General features: G+C 35.5%; 1 long non-coding RNA gene and 1 pseudogene across 2 annotated transcripts; one reads left to right on the forward strand and one right to left on the reverse strand.

Moving 5' to 3' along the window:
• The first annotated feature begins 1,563 nt into the window (after positions 1-1,563).
• LOC137737155 (MLP-like protein 31) lies at positions 1,564-9,745 on the forward strand (annotated as a pseudogene). The gene is made up of 7 exons (XR_015954876.1): positions 1,564-1,895; positions 2,020-2,073; positions 2,229-2,813; positions 2,934-2,993; positions 5,541-6,967; positions 7,079-8,073; positions 9,364-9,745. The product of XR_015954876.1 is annotated as an MLP-like protein 31 (transcript).
• LOC148692076 (uncharacterized) lies at positions 3,524-4,182 on the reverse strand. The gene is made up of 2 exons (XR_015954877.1): positions 3,785-4,182; positions 3,524-3,698 (listed from the first exon to the last, which is right to left on the reverse strand). It is a non-coding gene; the product is annotated as an uncharacterized LOC148692076 (long non-coding RNA).
• Positions 9,746-18,996: the final 9,251 nt, after the last annotated feature.

Genomic DNA, 18,996 nt, shown 5'->3' on the forward strand with positions numbered 1-18,996 from the left:
GCTTAGAAATTCCAAAAACACACTAGTTTAGGTTTTCATGAACAGTGCAATAATCGGACCTCGTCGAAACGACGTGAAAACAACTATATCCTTACCTGAAAATGGTACCACTGGACTCCTCTCAGCTCCACGAACACGATGGTGGTCTTGGTTTCTTGATTGGTGAAGTATTGAGTTTGTTTGTATGTGTGTCCGTGTGTAGAAGAAGAAGAAGAGAGGAACTCGGGGAGAGAGAGAGAGAGAGAAAAGAGACAAGGAAAGACAGAGTGAGGGAATGAGGGAGGGAATCCCGGGAAGAAAAAGAAAATGTATGAGTGTGTGTGGTCCCACTACACCACACAACACAAAACTACACGTAAGTTTAACGAACTAGGGGGTAAAATTGTAATTTCAATGTACGTTTCGTTAGTTTCGGGACGGGATGTTACAAAAAGCATAAATGAAATATCAGAAAAGCTGATGTGCTTTCATTGAGGAAAGTAATCTAATATTTTTTTATTTTTAAGTTTTAGTTGGTTAGGGTTAAAATTAATAAAGAATTCCATAATTTGATCATGGGGTGATGATGAGATGCTACCTCACGTGTAGGGCTAAGTGCTAGTCATGTATTGATGTCAGCAATATATTTTTTATATCTCAAATTTCTCTCTCTCAAAAATTTTTGGGTTTGTTGATGTTAGTTTGAATGGATTTGGTTGACATTCTCCTCTCTCTCTCTCTCTCTCTCTCTCTCTCTCTCTCTCTCTCTCTCTCTCTCTCTCTCTCTCTCTCTCTCTCTCTCTCTCTCTCTCTCTCTCTCTCTCTCTCTCTCTCTCTGAACATTTTCCTTTTCGATGAAATATTTAAAAAGTAATTTGTGTGCTACTTTTGCGTTTTCTATTGAATAGGTAGATGCTTACTTTCGCACTGCTAACGTGCACACGCGCTTTGGGTTGAATAAGTTTTTGTTCTTTTTTTTGTTTTTTTATCTCTTGTTCTTATCATTAAATAAAGTTATTAGGTGATTTTTTTATTAAAACTCAAAATTTTATAATTATTTTCATTAGTTATTTTTTTTTAAATTATAAAAAAAAGGGACATCTGTCACTTTCTTAGACATTATACTAAAGCTCAACAAAAAAGCACTGTTCATTCTATGAGAGAGCACTGTTTATCAACAGTGAAATGGCGAAAAAGCCCTTGATTTCTGCTTTAGTCTCCGTACTGTTTACACTTTGCTACAGGCAAAAGTTCATTTTGTCCTTCCTTCGCGTCTATCATCAGCACCCTTTAATTACTAAGAAAATTAATGAAAAATATAAAAAAACTTCTTTTTTAATGAAATTTTTTTTTAAAGGTATAGTAAATAGTACTAAAGAAAAGTATAAATATGATTTTTCGTTAAAAATAAACAGTGCCGGAATATTTTGTTAAACCTTCTTTGATTATTTTGTATTTTTATTTTTTTTATCATTTTACCCTTTCATTCCACGCGTCCAATTTTCCTTTTGCTTCGGTCTTGCATGCCCTCCAGCTGGATCTCTGGAATTTTCCTTTGGTTTCTATGACCCATCCAATTCATCTGACTCACCATTACACCCCCACTAATTCACTCAACCCTCACTTCACTCTTCACTTCTCTCTACCCCACTCAGACTCCCTCATCTCCCAACACTGTCACTCTCTCTCATCCCTCTCCCATCTGTCCCCACCTCTGCAACTCTCCTTCTCCCTCTCGGTAAAACCGAGAACCACCACTGTATCACCTCCAAACACCACCCAGACTCACCCAAAAATAACATCCCTGGAGTTTTTGCGCTGATTCCAGTTTTTTTACTGATTTCCGAGAAACGCAGTCTGCGATGGCTGTTCCGTCCTGATCTGAAGAAGATTTCTCAAGCGACTGTAATTTCATGGTAAGTTGGCTTAAGGCAGTTTCAAAATTTGGGATTGTTTGGTATATTTTTAGGTTTTTCTGCTTCTTGAAAAAAATCATGGTTAAGTGTAAATTAATTATATTTTCATTTTCATTTACTTTAGGTAACCGTCTCAGTTTTTTGGTTTGAACGCTAGAACCAGTGATCTTAGAAAAAGGTTGGTTCTTGAATATTTTTATTTATATCCTTTTGGTTGTTTGAATGGACTTCCTGTAATCTAAATGAAGCTAAATTGAATATCTGTTTTTGTATACTGCATTTGCTTTGTTAAATTAGTTCTTTTTGGTTGAAATTTTTTATTTGGTTTTGCAGATCAAAGGGGTCAAGCGGTGGAGGAGTAGGTTAATAATTATGTGTTCTTCTTGATAATTATATGTGTTTATGCCTTCATGATATTGTGAGATATCATGGGATTGTTTGTGATCTGATTAAATACATAGTATGCTTTTTAGCATTGTTACAAGCTTCAGGTTTTTTGGAACTCATGGATAATTAGATTTACTATATTTGTTGATGCATTGAGTAACTGATTTGATATTAGTTTTCATACCCCAGTGAATATGTTATTTTCTGCATTCTCCGCCTTATTTTCATTTAAAAAAAATTGTTTTTTTATTTATGAATTAATAATAAATAAGAAACTGAGAATAAAAATTTAGGAAAGAACAACGAGTGTAAATCTACAATCTATATTATTAATTGTATGTAAAAATTGATTAAAAATACCAAATCAATAACTCACAACCAAGAATGTGAGTAAATCTTGGTATAAGTGTTATACAAGTGTTGTTTTTAACAACTGTATGTAAGTGTATTCTACTTGAGATTATAACATGAAAAACTCCACAGAATAAGACTGCAGCAGCTGCAGCTCCACCATCATTTCTGAAAAATTAGGTAAAAATCTCTTCTCTGCAATATTTTTTTTTTTTTTTTTTTTGTGGTTTTATAACAATGAACGAATGAATGCACAAAAAAGTTTTAGCATGCTCTAATTTTTGTGTCTTGATAGCACAGATTTACTAAGTCAATTACCTGCTTTGCAACAGCTTCTTTCTTGCCTTCTTAGATTGCCAGGTACGGATGCGTGCATTATAATTATGTTTTTGTAGTTTAATTATCCTCTTTGAAATTTCTAACAAAATATTCATTTTTCCTGCGTTTTAAAGTTGAATAGTGTAGTTTTTGGAGTGAACATAATTTCATGTACAAGTCGCTTTTCATTTTTCAGTTTGTGTTCTGTTAAACTCAGATGCTTCAAGAAGCACTTCTATGTCTTTTTAAGGGAGCATTTGTGTCATGCCCCGGGGCCGAATTATTTATTTTTGGGAATTAAATTTGTGGGAAGGCCCAAAATTTTTAATTTAGTTTAGTTAACCATCTACAATTACAATCTCTACTTAAGTTTCACTAACGCTCCATAATTATAATTCCAAACCAAATGTACGACATTATCTTCATATTTTAACGCTATTTCCCTTCATGGACCAATTTCCGTTTTTGCAACCTTTAATCTCGAATTTATTTAAACTCACATATTTTATGGCTGCATCTAACATCTTGTTAGACTGTTTACTTACCCTAAACAGGGATCAAGCTATTCGTAGTTCACAATTCATTATTTTACCGATTTACAATCATATTCTAGTAACCACCATATTCAACATTCACAACCCAATTTATACTAAATGGTTAACAATTATAAATTCAGAATATCGAAATTTACATGAAAAATGGCAATGTCGGCTCCCTGGCCGTGTGCCACCGCCAGTGACGGTCATCCTGATTCATCGAAAAATTTCATTATTTTTAAAAATTCTCAGAAAATACAGAAATGAAGATCTCAAAAAATAGAGCAAACTTTATACCTCTGCCCAAGTCCTATTTGGTCGGGAAAAGCCTCAATTTCATCAAAATTTGTTGAAAATCCTAGAATGGGTGTGCTTCGATCCGTCGTCTCCAGTGGTCTGCCGCCCCTACAGTTGTTTGGGATTTATTCTAGGCCTTAAGGGAAGTCTAGAAATGGTGGTAATTGGAGGGTAACTTTTTACAATTGTTAGAATTCAAGCAAGGGTTCTCGCGGCACTCATGGTGCGGGTTCCCCAATTCCAAGACCAATTTCACTCCAATTTGGCGTGGAATAGGTAGAAGAGATGATGAGAGATGACTTTCAGGTGGTGGGGGACCTTCATCTCGTCGGAAATTGGCTGGGAGGTCACGAATCCCGCCGGTTGTGTCTCACGGGTCAAAAGACCCGTTCCCCCACCTCCCCTTTTTTTGTTTTTCCTTCTCTCATTTCCCTCCTTTCTCTACCTTTCTATTGGTCCCAGTCTCTCCCTTATATCTCCTTTCCTTTCAACCACAGCCACACACGTGGCACTTCTTTTATTCCAGATTTTCTGGAATCTTCTCAATAATATCAAAATGATTATTTTACCCTCAACTTCTATCGTTAATAACTTCTTCGTTATAATTCTGTTTTACCAACGGTTTTTGCCTACACATTCGTGAGTTCAAGTGTTATTCAAAAATATAAATTGTGACCTAAAAAGGGCTACGGATTTTAAATAGTTAATTTACAAACTTTAAATCTCATAAGCCGTTTAATTTAAAACTGAATTCAAATAAATTAATATAAATTCCTTAAAAATAATATAGACTCTCAATACCACGAATATCACGAATATGTACATTATAATAATTCTCAAAACCAAACTTTACGATTTTCCCAATTCTATCTTTGGGACCGTACATTGATTTAATTCCGATTTTCTTCACATATTTACAATTATGAATATAAAATTCATATATTTAAATTTTCGGGTATTACAATTTGGACCTTGATTGAAACTTCAAACATGTTTCAAGGAAAAACATTTCTAGCAAAAGCGCTTGAAAGTATAAGTGCTTCTTATAGAAGAGCTTTCAAATGACTAATAAGTCCTTTGTTTCATTGCAATTGAAGATTTGGTTTTGGATTTCAGGTTAAGCTCTATGAGTACATTGGGAATAAGTATGTGATTTTTTTATTTTTTACGCATTTGACATCACATTTGTTTGTCCTATAGGTAAGCATGTTTTCATAATCAGCATTTCTGCGTTGTACATGTTTTGTGTAAATGGTTTTTGCATATATACGCACAAAGCTTATAACACATTTAGTCCATTATTCTAACAGTTATGTACAATGCTGATAATCTATTTCACATTCCCATGGCAACGTGCAAGCTATCTATACATACGAATTTGATAAGCAATGTCCATTATCTAAAATTTGGGACTGATCATAAAAAAGGGTTGTTACTTTTTATAATAGGAACGTAGAGGAACAATGGAATCAACTTTCATTTTCCAACGACTGACTCCAACTTTGCTGTTTTGTTCTCAATTTTAATCTGCTAGCTACTTGAATCCATTTTTTTAAGCCTAATTAGTTCATGCAATTATCATGTTTAAATATGCAAAATCCTTTATGTTAAAAATTCTGAAACACTGTATGTCCATTAATCAGACATGTTCAGTTATCTCATTGTTATTGTCCATAATTCAAACCACACATAATATAAAATTTGACATAAACTTTACATGTTTGGTTAATAATGCCTAATGTTTTCATCAATGCAGGACCTGGTAAGCCAACAGTTTTCAACTGCACAAGTCATTTTTCCAACTTTCAGTTAGTCCTTTTATTGTTCTGATCTTTAGCAAGAGGATCCTTTTAATAAATCCAACCGTCATTTGTTCACATTAACTTCAATTTTTCCAATTTCTAACAGATAAAATGAAAACAGCTCCATACGAGAAGAAAGGAGGAACAAAGTGAAGAAACAAACTCATTTGATTAAGGAAGTTAAACTCTACTCATTGTTTCTTATTTTAGGTAGGGTTATAATTGGATTTCCACATATATACAAGTAGTATGGCTTATCTTGTATATTTAAAACTTGCTACATATTTTATATAGTTTTAAAACCTACATCATCGCGTGGGCACTCTTGCTAGTCTTCTTACGAAAACACAATCTTGACAGAATCACATGTATCACATGAAAAGGGAAAAGGTCTATGCATGCTTTTAGCTTTATCAAAACCAACAGGATCCTCACCGGATTCCTTTGTTGAAGATCCAAAAGATTTATAAATTGTGTCCGTTCATCGTACATTGTACAGTTAGTTTTTGTCAAGTACTCTTTCTAGCCACATGATGTACGATGAACGGACATGATTGACGGATCCTAGAATCCTCACAAAAAGGATCCGACGAGGATCCAGATTCTCGAAAGGGTTATAGTACTTTTCCGTGATATGGATAATGTAAGGAAGACTAAATTTGCAAATTAAATTATGTGTCACCAATAGAAATGAGTACGTTTATCAACGTTTAAGCAATAAACTAATTATCAACTTCCATATCTTTTAGTTTTCAAAATTTATTTTACAAATTAAGTCTCCCTAGCAATTTTCCCGTGATATTATCTCATAGGGTAAAGCTTGGAAAACTAAGTTTGTAAACAAAATTTTGTAAACTAAATGACATGAAAATTGATGATTAGATTGTTATTAAGTATTAATAAACGTGTTCATTCCTATTTATGACATATCATTTAGTTTGTAAATTTTATTTACAAATTTTATCTTCCTAGCATTACCCTATTTCATATCCAATGGTCGGAAAACTAAGTGTTTTTCCTCGATCAATCTGGGTACTTTTTGCATCTTCCTAAGCTGATCCTGAGATTGTATTAAATGTGGATCGCATTGGCGTTGCGGATAACAAAGGCAACCCCATCAATGGTGACAAGCTGATTGCTTTGATTTCTGCTATTGTACTGAGGGAACACCCCGGAACCACCATAGTGACCGATGCGCGCACAAGTATGGTGCTTACATGATTCATCACGAATCGAGGGGGTCACCATTGCTTATAACGTCATGGTTATGGAAAAGTGATTGATAAGGGAGGGCAGCTTAATAAGGCATGCATTGAAACTCATCTCATGATGGAAACATCTGGACATGGTGCTCTTAAAGAGAACCGTTTCCTTGATGATGGTAATTAGCATTGTGGTTTTTGCTTTTTCTGTTTCTGCTTCCTTAATTTTGTTCTAATTTAAATTCCACTAAAGCTTATTTATCGTGTTTGGGATGAATAATTGTTCATAGGGGCTTACGTGGTGGTAAAGATCAACATCGAAATGGTACGCATGAAGCTTGCAGGATGGGACAAAGGGGTTGGAAGCATCATAAATTTCATGGAACTTGGCAGCAGAAGCCTTGATTTCAACATCGGTCTCCTCCTTGCCACAATCGCTAGACATTTTCACCTAAAAAGGGTATTTTCCAAATATTATAGGAGGAAGTGTAGAGTTATTTAGCCTATATATAGAGTACTTCTTATTTGAATAAAACTGATTGGAACCTTGCACTTATATAGACGGAGAAGGGGACTGCATTATAACAACAAATAAAACACAAGTGGACCTGGACTGTCTACCCTCCTCATCCCATACCCTTCTCATCCCCACTTGTATTATGTGGTTATGGTTAAGTCACTTAAACATTTTATATTGATTTTTTTTATAGAAATAATAAGACAAAAAGTAATGAAAATATAAAATGTTGACGTGGCTTAACTATGACCACAGAAATAGGAGGAGATGAAAAAGGTATGAGATGGGGAGGGTAGACAATCCAAATCCTTTCTTACCTGCTATAGACATGTCCAATCAATCCTTTTATTACCTGCAGTATTTTAAATTAATAACATAATTACTTGGAGGCAATTATTTCAGCTCACTTATTAAACATGTGTTTTATTTGTTGCTATAATGCAGCCACCTTCTCCGTCTATATAAGTGCAAGGTTTCAATCAGTTTTATTCAAATAAGAAGTACTCTATATATAGGCTAAATAACTCTACACTTCCTCCTATAATATTTGGAAAATACCCTTTTTTGGTGAAAATGTCTAGCGATTGTGGTAAGCTGGAGACCGTTGTTGAAATCAAGGCTTCTGCTGCCAAGTTCCATGAAATGTTCACACACAAACCACACCACACCACATCTCCAATGCCAGCAATAGAATCATTCAAGGCTGTGACCTACATGAAGGTGATTGGGGAACCGTCGGATCTGTGGTCTACATGAATTAGTTCCATGGTAAAACCCTAACTACCTTGCTTCAATTAATAACGACTATAACACTATGTTTGGGGTGAAGAAATTTAAAATTATTAAGGAATTTAAAAATGACGGAAATTGAAATGACGAGATTTTATTTTCTAGAATTTGTAAATTTTCTTGTTTGGTTAACCTAAAAGAACAATGGAATTGAATACGGAATTTGTTATTTTGAAACTGTCAATCATAGAAATTGAGAAATGACACCTATTTACATGGAATTTGAACTTGGGATTTGGAGGTCCCAAATTCCAAGTTTTTTTTCCGCGCGGAAATTCTAAATTTCTATGTTTATGAATCCAAACAAGAGAATTGGTGTCTGTCAATTTATAAATTCTAACTTTTACCAAAATTCTATGTTTATTTCCCTCATCCAAAGACGGAGTTAGGATTTTTTTTCTTGAGTTGGCTAACTCAAATTAATGTTACAAAATCATACGTTTATTTTTTTTGCTTATATAAAAGTATATAGCAATCAATATAAAAGAACAACAATAGAATATAAATTATTCTCAAAATCATAACCTAGCCGATTAATTCAAGGACCATATAAATAATTAACCAATTAATTAAATCAAGAATAAGTAAATAAAGAGATTAAGAACGTACCAAAGGTGACTCCATTGGAAAATCACAACGGAAAGTAAAGAATTGCGGAGATAGGGATTGACTTATGGATTTAAAAAAATGATTTGTTTTTTTTGAGTAGGAAGTACAGAGGCTAAATCGCATAAGGTAAGTGGTTTTTTTCTTTTACAAATAGGATAAAGGAGGACGGGAGATGGAACTAATTTATAATTTTTAGCATAAAACTTATTATTTATTACCTATCTTTTACTAAATATACATTAAATAATAACTTGTATTGAAATTGAATGGGCTATAAGCATGAGATTACAAAAGAATAGTGTTATTCACACCTATTTTTACTTCCAACACACCTTTATTAATTTTTTGTCATTGATCATCTTCAATTCATTCTATTTGACAGTTGAAAATTGAGAGAAGTGTGTGAAAAGTAAAAATAAGTGCATGAATGACATTACCCTTACAAAAAACCTCCTTGGGCTATATCCCACCTTAGCCTTGTGGTTGGCTCCATCATTGATACTCTTTTATATATATGTACCATCCTAAAATACACAAGCGACATTTTATACTAAATTTATCTAATTGATGAGTAGATTTGAACTTACATTGTTCTAATCAACTTAATTAAGCTCAAACTTGTGATATCATATTAATTATGTGAGATTTTCATGTATGCAGATGGAAACGCCAAAGTTGCTAAGGACTTGGTTGAAGCCATAGACGCTGAAAATAATATGATCACTTTCAAAGTGATTGAAGGAGATCTTTTGGAGCATTACAAGAGCCTTAAGTTCACCATCCACGCAACTCCGAAATGCGAGGGATGCAACGTGCACTGGACTATGGAGTATGAGAAGCACCACAACGACATTGAAGATCCACATACATTGCTCCAGTTATTAGTTGAGCTCTCCAAAGATATTGATGCTCACCTTACAAGCACCGACGCATAACAAGCACAGAAGGCTTACGGCTTCATTATATATGCTCTGTGATTAATCTGTGTGCTGCAATCACGATCTATCTGCATGTGTGTGATCAATAAAAATATTTGATATGACGACTGTGTCGTTCGTAGAGCCATATAAGTAGGAGGATAGTAGTTTAAGAGTAGGTTAAAGGTAGTGGGACTGTGGGAGAATAGTAGTTCACGAGCAGGTAGGTCATTTTGTAGTTTGGGATGGGATGGGGCACACCCTAGCCACCCCTCGGTTTGGTATGCAAAATATATTGAAAATGAATGTGATATTCACACACATTTTTTTACTTTTCACAAATCTTTCTAATTTTTGACCGTCTGATCGGATGAATTGAAAAAGATCAACGGATAGAAATTAACAAAGGGTGTGTTAGAAGTAAAATGAGGTGTGTGGATAGCACACTCCTATTGAAAAATAAAGTTACATTAAAAATGAAGGAATAAATTAGGGTTAATCTTAATTTACTACCTTAAAGTTTTGTGGTTTTTAACATTTGGTACATGAATTTTTTTTATCCCAGAGTCATACATTGAATGTTAATTTTCAGACATTATTATACATCCGTTAAGCTGTCTGTTCAGTCAACCGTTAACTAATAACGTGGTATCTATCAGAAAATTAATTTAAAATTTAAAAAACTAAACCTAAACCTAAATCTTAACCATCCCCCATCGCTCAGACCCTTCTTCCTCCTCTGTCTTGGCCAACTCGGTCTCCATCCTCCATCCTTCTCCCCGCACTCGTCCTTCCCTCACCCCCACCTCCCAACCCGACCCATGCCTCCTCTAATCCCTCCATATCTGACCTGGATTCCCGATTTGGACTCTCCACCACCATGAAAACATAGAATTTGAAGGTGCGGCGTGACTGGGTTTTGTCTCGGCGGCGTGACAAGGGCGGCCTGATCTTCGGCCTAATCCTCCGCCTCCTGATTTCTCCTCCGTAATCTCCAACCTTGCTCTCAAATCTGCCAACTGTTAAAATCTTAGAATTGTTTGAAGTTGATATTTTAGGAGGGAAAATGTTACACGGAAGAGGAAAGGTTTTTCAGGAATGTGCAGAGCTCTCTGCACAGAGAACATCAGCACAGATATTTTATAGAAAATATCAGAACAACACTTTCTGTTACAAGCAATCTTAGCCCTTAATTCATAAACAGAAATCTAAGCCTACATTTGTCCTATGAGACTAAGTAAAGACTTAACAGATGATCATTTCCTTGTCAGCCATTAGATTAAAAACAACTTTCATTTGATTCCAACACTCCTCATCAAATGAATTTTGGTTTTGATCCCGAGCATTTCTCTGAGATAAACAAATCTGTCTTTAGGTAGAGCTTTGGTGAAGATGTCTGCCATTTGATCCTGAGACTTGCAGTAGATCAAATCAATGGTATTCTCCTGCAATGCTTCCCTTATGAAATGAAACTTCCTTTTGATATGTTTAGTTTTCTGGTGAAAAATAGGATTCTTAGTCATAGCTATTGCTGATGTGTTGTCACACATAAGTGGTGTAGCATCCACTTGCATTTCACCAAAATCCTTCAACACAAACCTCAACCATATAGCTTGAGAGGTAGCCATTGCAGCACTCACATACTTTGCCTCAGCCGTAGACAGTGCAACACTTTGTTGCTTGACAGAAGCCCAAGAAAATATTCCAGAACCAAACGAAAATGCATACCCTGAGGTACTTCTCATGTCATCTTCACTGCCTCCCCAATCACTGTCACAGAAGCCAACTAGGATTGCTTCTTTTCCCTTCTCATACTTGATCCCATAGTCTAAGGTCCCTGAGATATACCTGAGTACTCTCTTAGCAGTTCCCATATGAATTCTTGTGGGATTATGCATGAACCTTGATAAGAGACTGGCTGCATACATAATGTCAGGCCTAGTTGCAGTCAAGTAGAGTAGACTCCCTACAATTTTCCTATAGAGATTTTCATCAGCAGGTTCAGAACCATCCATTTTGCAAAGCTTCTCATTTGTGATCAATGGTGTTCCCACAGATTTGCATCCTTCCAGATTGAATCTTTTAAGTAGAGATTGTGCATACTTTTCTTGATGTATGAAAATTCCAGTAACATCTTGTATTACTCCAATTCCCAAGAAGTGATGCAGCAACCCAAGATCTGTCATCTCATATTGCCTCATCATATCATTTCTGAATTCTTCAATCAATTCTTCACAATTTCCAGTAAAAACCACATCATCAACATATATGGACACAATAAGCATATCAGTTTTCTCACCAGTTTTTGTGTACAATGTAGCTTCACTAGGACTTTTGTTGAATCCACATCTGTTGAAATAGGAGTCTATCTCACTGTACCAAGCCTTGGGGGCTTGCTTGAGTCCATACAGTGCCTTGTTTAACTTATACACTCTCTCTTCTTCATTTGGAACTTCAAAGCCTTGTGGTTGATCCACATACACTTTTTCCTCCAGTGTGCCATTCAGAAAGGCTGATTTAACATCTAATTGATGAAGTTTCCAACCCTTTTGAGCAGCAAGGGCAACCAAGGTCCTGATGGTGTCTAACCTTGCCACAAGGGCAAAGGTTTCATTGAAATCAATCCCTGGTTGTTGTGAGTAGCCTTTGGCTACCAGTCTTGCTTTATTCTTCATTATAGATCCATCCAGATTCAGCTTGGTCTTGTAGATCCATTTCACACCTATCACAGGTTTATCACTTGGTCTGTCCACTAATTGCTAAGTAGAGTTTTTTTCAATCATAGTGATTTCTTCACTCATAGCTTTCTGCCAAGATTGATCCATTTTTGCTTCTTCGAAACTCTCTGGTTCAGCAATACAGTAGTTGCAGACTGCATAGATCTCATCTAAACTCCTTAACTTTAATGGAGTTGTTCCTGGGGAGGAACCCTGCAATTCATGTCCTTCTGCATTTGAAGTAGTGGACTGAGATCCTTGTGATGGTGTAGAGAAATCGTTTTGACTTCCACCTGTTGTAACAGGTTCATTTCCAGATTGCACAGTTGCTTGTGTTCTTTCCATAGTTAATGGAAAAGAGATGGTGTCAATCTTCTTGGTTTCCCAATTCCATGCTTCATCTTCTTTGAACACCACATCCCTTGAGATTATAACTTTATGTGTCTCAATGTTGTAGAGCCTATAGCCCTTTTCACAGCTTCCATAGCCTACAAGAACACACTTGATACTGTTGACTTCAAGTTTGTGTCTTAATTGAGATGGTATCTGTGCATAGCAGATTGATCCAAACACCTTCAAGTGCTTTACACTTGGTTTTCTGCCACTAAATGCCTCAAATGGTGTTTTCCTCTCGAGTGCTTTAGTTGGACACCTGTTTAGAAGATACACAGAAACATTGACTGCCTCACCCCAGAAAGAAAGTGGCATTTTCTTATCATGCAACATTGACTTGGTCATTTCAACCACAGTCATATTCTTCCTCTCAGCTACACCATTCTGCTGTGGTGTGTAAGCCACTGTCAGTTGCTTCTGTAATCCTACCCCTTCACAGAATTCTTGGAACTCCATGGAGGTGAACTCACCACCTCTGTCACTTCTCAATCTTTTGATCTTCAAACCACTCTGAAGTTCAACCCTTACTTTGAACTTTTTGAAAATAGTAAAGACTTCACTCTTGTTTCTCATGAGATAAACCCAAACCATCCTGGTGCAGTCATCAATAAATAACAGAAAATATCTGTTCCCACTGAGTGTAGGTGTTTTCATAGGACCACACACATCTGTGTGAATGAGTTCTAGAGGTTGGCTAGCTCTCCATGCAGTTCCAGTTTCGAAAGAGTCCCTGTGGTGCTTCCCTAGTATGCAACCTTCACAATGTTCTTTTGTTTCCTGTATCTCAGGCAGTCCAGTCACCATTTGTAATTTCTCCAAGTTCTTCAAACTGTGAAAGTTGAGATGCCCAAACCTCTTGTGCCATAACCACGAATTCTCAGCAACACTAGCTTTCAGAGCAACTGAGTCAGTGTAGTCCAGCATAAGTGGAAAACTTTTGTTTTCAGTCATGCCAACTTGTGTTACCAAGTTTTGAAGGCTTCTGTCATCAAAGATCTCCACCATGTCATCCCCAAAGAGTAAGAAGTAACCATGTGCAATCATTTGTCCCACACTAAGGAGATTTTCATCAAGGCCAGGTACTAGTATCACATCCTTGATGAATCTTCTTCCACCCTTTGTCTCTAGAACAAGAGTTCCTTTTCCAGTAGCTTCCACAAGTTGACCATTTCCCATTTTAACTCTGCAATTGAAGCTTCTGTCAATGTTTACTAATAGTGATTCATATGCAGTCATGTGATTACTGCATCCACTGTCAATGTACCAGATACCACTTTTATTTTCAGTTCTTGCAACACTACACGCATAGAAAACATTTACTTCCTCTTCTTCTGCTCTATGTGCATAGTTGACAGCTTGGTTCCTTCTTGGATTACAGTCCTTTGCCATATGACCAAATCTTTCACACTTAGTGCATTTGGGCTTTCCCTTATACCAGCAGACACCATAGTGTAGTTTGTCACATATTTTGCACTTGGTTTTAGTGGATTCACTGCTAGATTCTGATCTTGGTTGTGGAGTGAACTTGTTATCCCATTTCTTCCCTTTTCCTTTCCAGAATTTCTTTTGATTTGAGTTGCTTCCCTGAGTCTTGTAGCTGCTATCTCTGTCAGTCACACTTAGGCTTGTAAAAGCTTTTTCAGATAAGTTTTCAGAGTGCATGTTTAATCTCTGCTCATATCCTTTCAGTGTACCAATCACTTCCTGAACCTCAATAGAATCAAGGTCCTTAGTTTCTTCTATAATGGATGCAATGGAATCATAGGATTTAGGCAGGCTTATAAGTATCTTTTGCACTAATCTTTGGTTTGATAGTTCTTCACCAAGAGTTTTCATTTGATTCACTATATCAGTCATCCTAGTTAGATAAACAGATAGAGATTCGCCATCATTCATTCTAGTGTACTCGAAATCCCTCCTTAAACATTGTAGTTTGACAGATCTAACCTTTTTGTCACCACGAAATTCTTGTTGAAGAACATCCCACGCAGCCTTAGATGATTCAAAGTTTGAGATTCGAGGAAATATTTCGTCAGAAACTGCCCCTTGAATGATGCCAAGAGCTTTTGCATCTCTGGTTTCATTAATCTTCATTGAGCTCTTAACTGACTTTTGATCTTCATCACTGGAATCATCACCAGACTCTGCATTTTCGATACCCTTGTCCACCAAGCTCCAAAGATCATATGATTTGAATATGGTCTTCATCTTGATAGACCAGAAATCGTAGTTGGACCCGTTGAAGATGGGAGCCCTCAGGTCTCCTCCACTGCTCGAAGTAGCCATGTGAGACTTGTAAGAACAGTAAGGTTTTCAAAAATCTGGAAATGAGTTTCCCTCCTTTTCAGTAGTACGAAGCACACAAAACGCCCAGTTCTGAATTCTTGATCAGAACCTAAGCTCTGAGGCCATGTTAAAATCTTAGAATTGTTTGAAGTTGATATTTTAGGAGGGAAAATGTTACACGGAAGAGGAAAGGTTTTTCAGGAATGTGCAGAGCTCTCTGCACAGAGAACATCAGCACAGATATTTTATAGAAAATATCAGAACAACACTTTCTGTTACAAGCAATCTTAGCCCTTAATTCATAAACAGAAATCTAAGCCTACACTTGTCCTATGAGACTAAGTAAAGACTTAACAGATGATCCTTTCCTTGTCAGCCATTAGATTAAAAACAACTTTCATTTGATTCCAACACCAACTCACTTTCACTCGAGCTCCGACGAATCGGTCAACGGCAACAGTAATCTCTCCTGCATCTTCTCCGCCGCCTGGTTGGTTGGGACGCTGATGACGACCCGAATCTTGGTTTTGGACAGGGCTTTGAGGATGTCCAGGCCGGCATCGTAGAGGCGGATGTGGTTGATCTGCTAGAGTTGCAGAAACGAAACGAGCTCTGACGGAGACAGAAGATTCGAAACGTCGGTACCGATATTCACCCCGACGAACGACTCATTTTCTTGGTCCTGGTTTTGCAGCTTGGTGCTTTCGAATGTCGACGGAGAAGATGCAGCTGAAAGTGCCCAGCAGTAAACTGTTAGAAATGGTCGAGAAAGTTGCTTGCTATAATTGATTTTTTTAAGTATTGCTGGGTTTAAACTTTGAAGTGAAGAAAACCCAGCGACCAAATGGTAAAAATGGTGTAAAAAGTTGCTTGCTTCCTTGATTTTTAGAAACTGTTGGGTTTAAACATTGTAATGAAGAAAACCCAGCAACCAAATGTTAGAATTAGTGAAAAAGTTGAATGCTTTCTAGATTATTTCAAAATAATGGAGAAAACCCAAAAAGAAAATACCACAAGTGGGGAAAAAAGTTGCTTGATTTCTTTGAGTTTTGAAGTACTATTGGATTTAAACTTTGAATTGAAGAAAACCGAGCAAGAAAATGTTAAGAGTTGGTAGAGAAACTTGCTTACCTTTGTATGCAGAGAGGAAGAAGAAGAGGAGGGTTGAGATGGAAAGGAGCTTGAGCAATGCTGCTTCCTCATCCTTTGTTTCTGGTTCAGCAGCTTCCGATCCTTGCCGACGATGACGGATCTGCGGTCACATTTGAGGGCGAGCTTGGTGACGGCGTCGAAGCGGGAGAGGAGGGAAGGGATGATGGGTTTTGGCCGTGCGGTGGGTTTTGGTCGGCGATCGAAATGGAGCCCGGCCCGGATATGTACGGGTCAAAATGGAGGTGGGTTTAGGCTTAGTTTTTAAAATTTTTAATTAATTTTCTAATTTTTAAATTTTTTTAATTTCCAAGTGAATCCTTAATGTGTCCAGTCATTATCTACATGGGTGTCACATCACTAGTTAACGTAACAGCCAACTTAACAGATGTATGAGACTGTTCGAAAATTAAGACTTAAGTCATGCTTCTGAGATGAAAAAAATTTTATGTATTCAATATTGAAAACCATAAAACTTTAGAATAATAAACCGAGAAGTAAAAATAAAAATTCCATAGACACGTATTATTATGTGGCATATATTAAAAAATAGAGTAAGGTTGTTTTTTATGGCCAGTCACATTCATGGTGATACTGTAGTTTGGAATTTCAATTTTGGCGAGTACTAGTGTTTTTGTGCCAAGTACAAGTGTTTTTGCTAGAAATACTTGTATCATAAACATGTTAAACTTTTAATCAGAAACCATGAAATTAACTTCCTGATTACAAAGTATTAAAGGGGTGTTTTGATCTAAATGCTTGGTTTTTTTATTTTATTTTCGACCAAACATCTAAGGCTTTTAGAGATTGGATCAAACTACTTTTTTTTTTAATTTTAATTAATTTACTAATTAATTATAATTACACAAATTGTTATTATAATTAATTTACTATTTTTTTTTTAACAAATGATATTATCTGCACTAAGGGAGAAGAGGTAAGCTTAGCCTCATAATAGGCTAGCAATAATGTGGTTTAAATTCGTCTTTGGCGAGAACCGAATCTAAGACCCCTCACTTATAAAAGAAGATATTGTTAATTTATGTCTCATTAATTCAAATGATTTCAAAAGAGAAAAAAAACAATATTGCTAGCTACTTAGTATTACGATCTAGTGGTATTTTTCTTCACTTGTAAGTAAGAGATCTTAAGTTCATTCTAACCAAATACGAATTTAAACCACATTATTACTAGCTTATCCTCCTCCCCCACTCCCTTAGAGTAAATGATATTGTTTGTCCAACAAACAAAAAAAACAGAAAAGACAATCAAATTTCGATAATAACAAAAAAAACAAAGTTGAATTGTGGGTGCAGAAAAAAGAACGTTTTTTTTTAACAAAAGAAAAATCAAACGGGTGATATTTTAAATGTACCAATGTACTCCAAATGATAATACATTACATACATGATATATATGTAGGCCCATATATTAAAAAATAGCATATCAATACATTATTGGTACGTTATGTAATCTAAATTTGTGGACAAATTAGTATTTTGATATGTTATTTATATTTTGTTTAGATACCTACTAAGCTACTGGTACTTCTATATTATCAGAATTGGTATGTAAAAAGCTAATAGCAAGTTATATATAACCTAAATAAATAAATAAAACCCTTCCTAATTTACAAGAAAATGGACCAGCCCAACAATTTTGAGCCTAGCTGGTCTAACAATATTTTTTCGAGTCAATGGCCAAACAATTTAAACCATCCAAATATGGTGTCAAATTTTAATAGGAATGTCACACAATCAAATTTGAAGGTAGATAAAAACTTCAACTGATATATCAATCTTACGTGAATTGACATATGAATTTTCTTCTGTCAAATTAACATATGAAAAAAATGTGTTGTCAATTTATTTTTCAATTGTTTTATTGTGTAGGTTCCATTAATCCAACAATTATAGATTTTAAAATTTCATTTTAAGTGATTCTTTTTACAAATAGATCCTACAAATATCATTTATAACACAAAACATATGGGTTGGTGAAAGAAAAAAAAATCTAACGTTACCACGTCAGCCATCAAATTTACATTTGACATTTATTTTTTCATCAAAGATACATTTAGAAACCCATTTTCCAGATGCAAACCTGGATCGCAATATCTACAATGGGATTAAGACGGGGTCTGGGCTACCAGACAATGGAACGGAGGACTCTCACCTCGAGTTATCCAAACTATATTTACTGAATTAAAAATTAGAATTGTAGTCATTTTTTCTGTATAAAAAAAAATTAAAAGTTAATATTCAAATGTTGCCCCTCAATAATTTTCTCATTAGTACGTTACAATTTGTAATTTCATATGAATATATTCTTAGGTGCCAAATGGATCCGTTTTCTATACTGTTTCAGTCTCTTTCTTTGGTATATAATTATGAAAAATATACTTTCGAAACAAATAAAGAAGAGGAATGAAGTGAGAAACTTCACCGCTGACAAATTCCAACTAGCCGGCGTACCAGCAAAGACAAAAAGGCATGAAAACTACCTTTCCAAATACAACATAAAAATAATATTATTAATCTCTTAGAGCATGTTAATATTGAGATTGTACCAATTAGTCTTTGTGGCGAATATCTTGCAAACAGTAGTATGTATGTTTTATAATAGCTTATACATCGATGTACAAATAAAATATTGTTATTGATCTTTCCTTTCTTACTCTGTATTTTTTTATAACAGTCGAAGTGCTCTATTTATAAAGTAACTCTATACGAACATATTATTATATTTTGAAATTTACAGTACATAACTTTAAAAATACGATCACCTTTATTTCCAAAGTCTACATCCCTTTGTGTGGGTATTGAAAAAAC

This window comes from Pyrus communis, chromosome 13, assembly GCF_041283825.1.
Source record: "Pyrus communis isolate YQ-2024b chromosome 13, ASM4128382v1, whole genome shotgun sequence".
In the NCBI taxonomy this organism is placed as follows: domain Eukaryota; kingdom Viridiplantae; phylum Streptophyta; class Magnoliopsida; order Rosales; family Rosaceae; genus Pyrus; species Pyrus communis.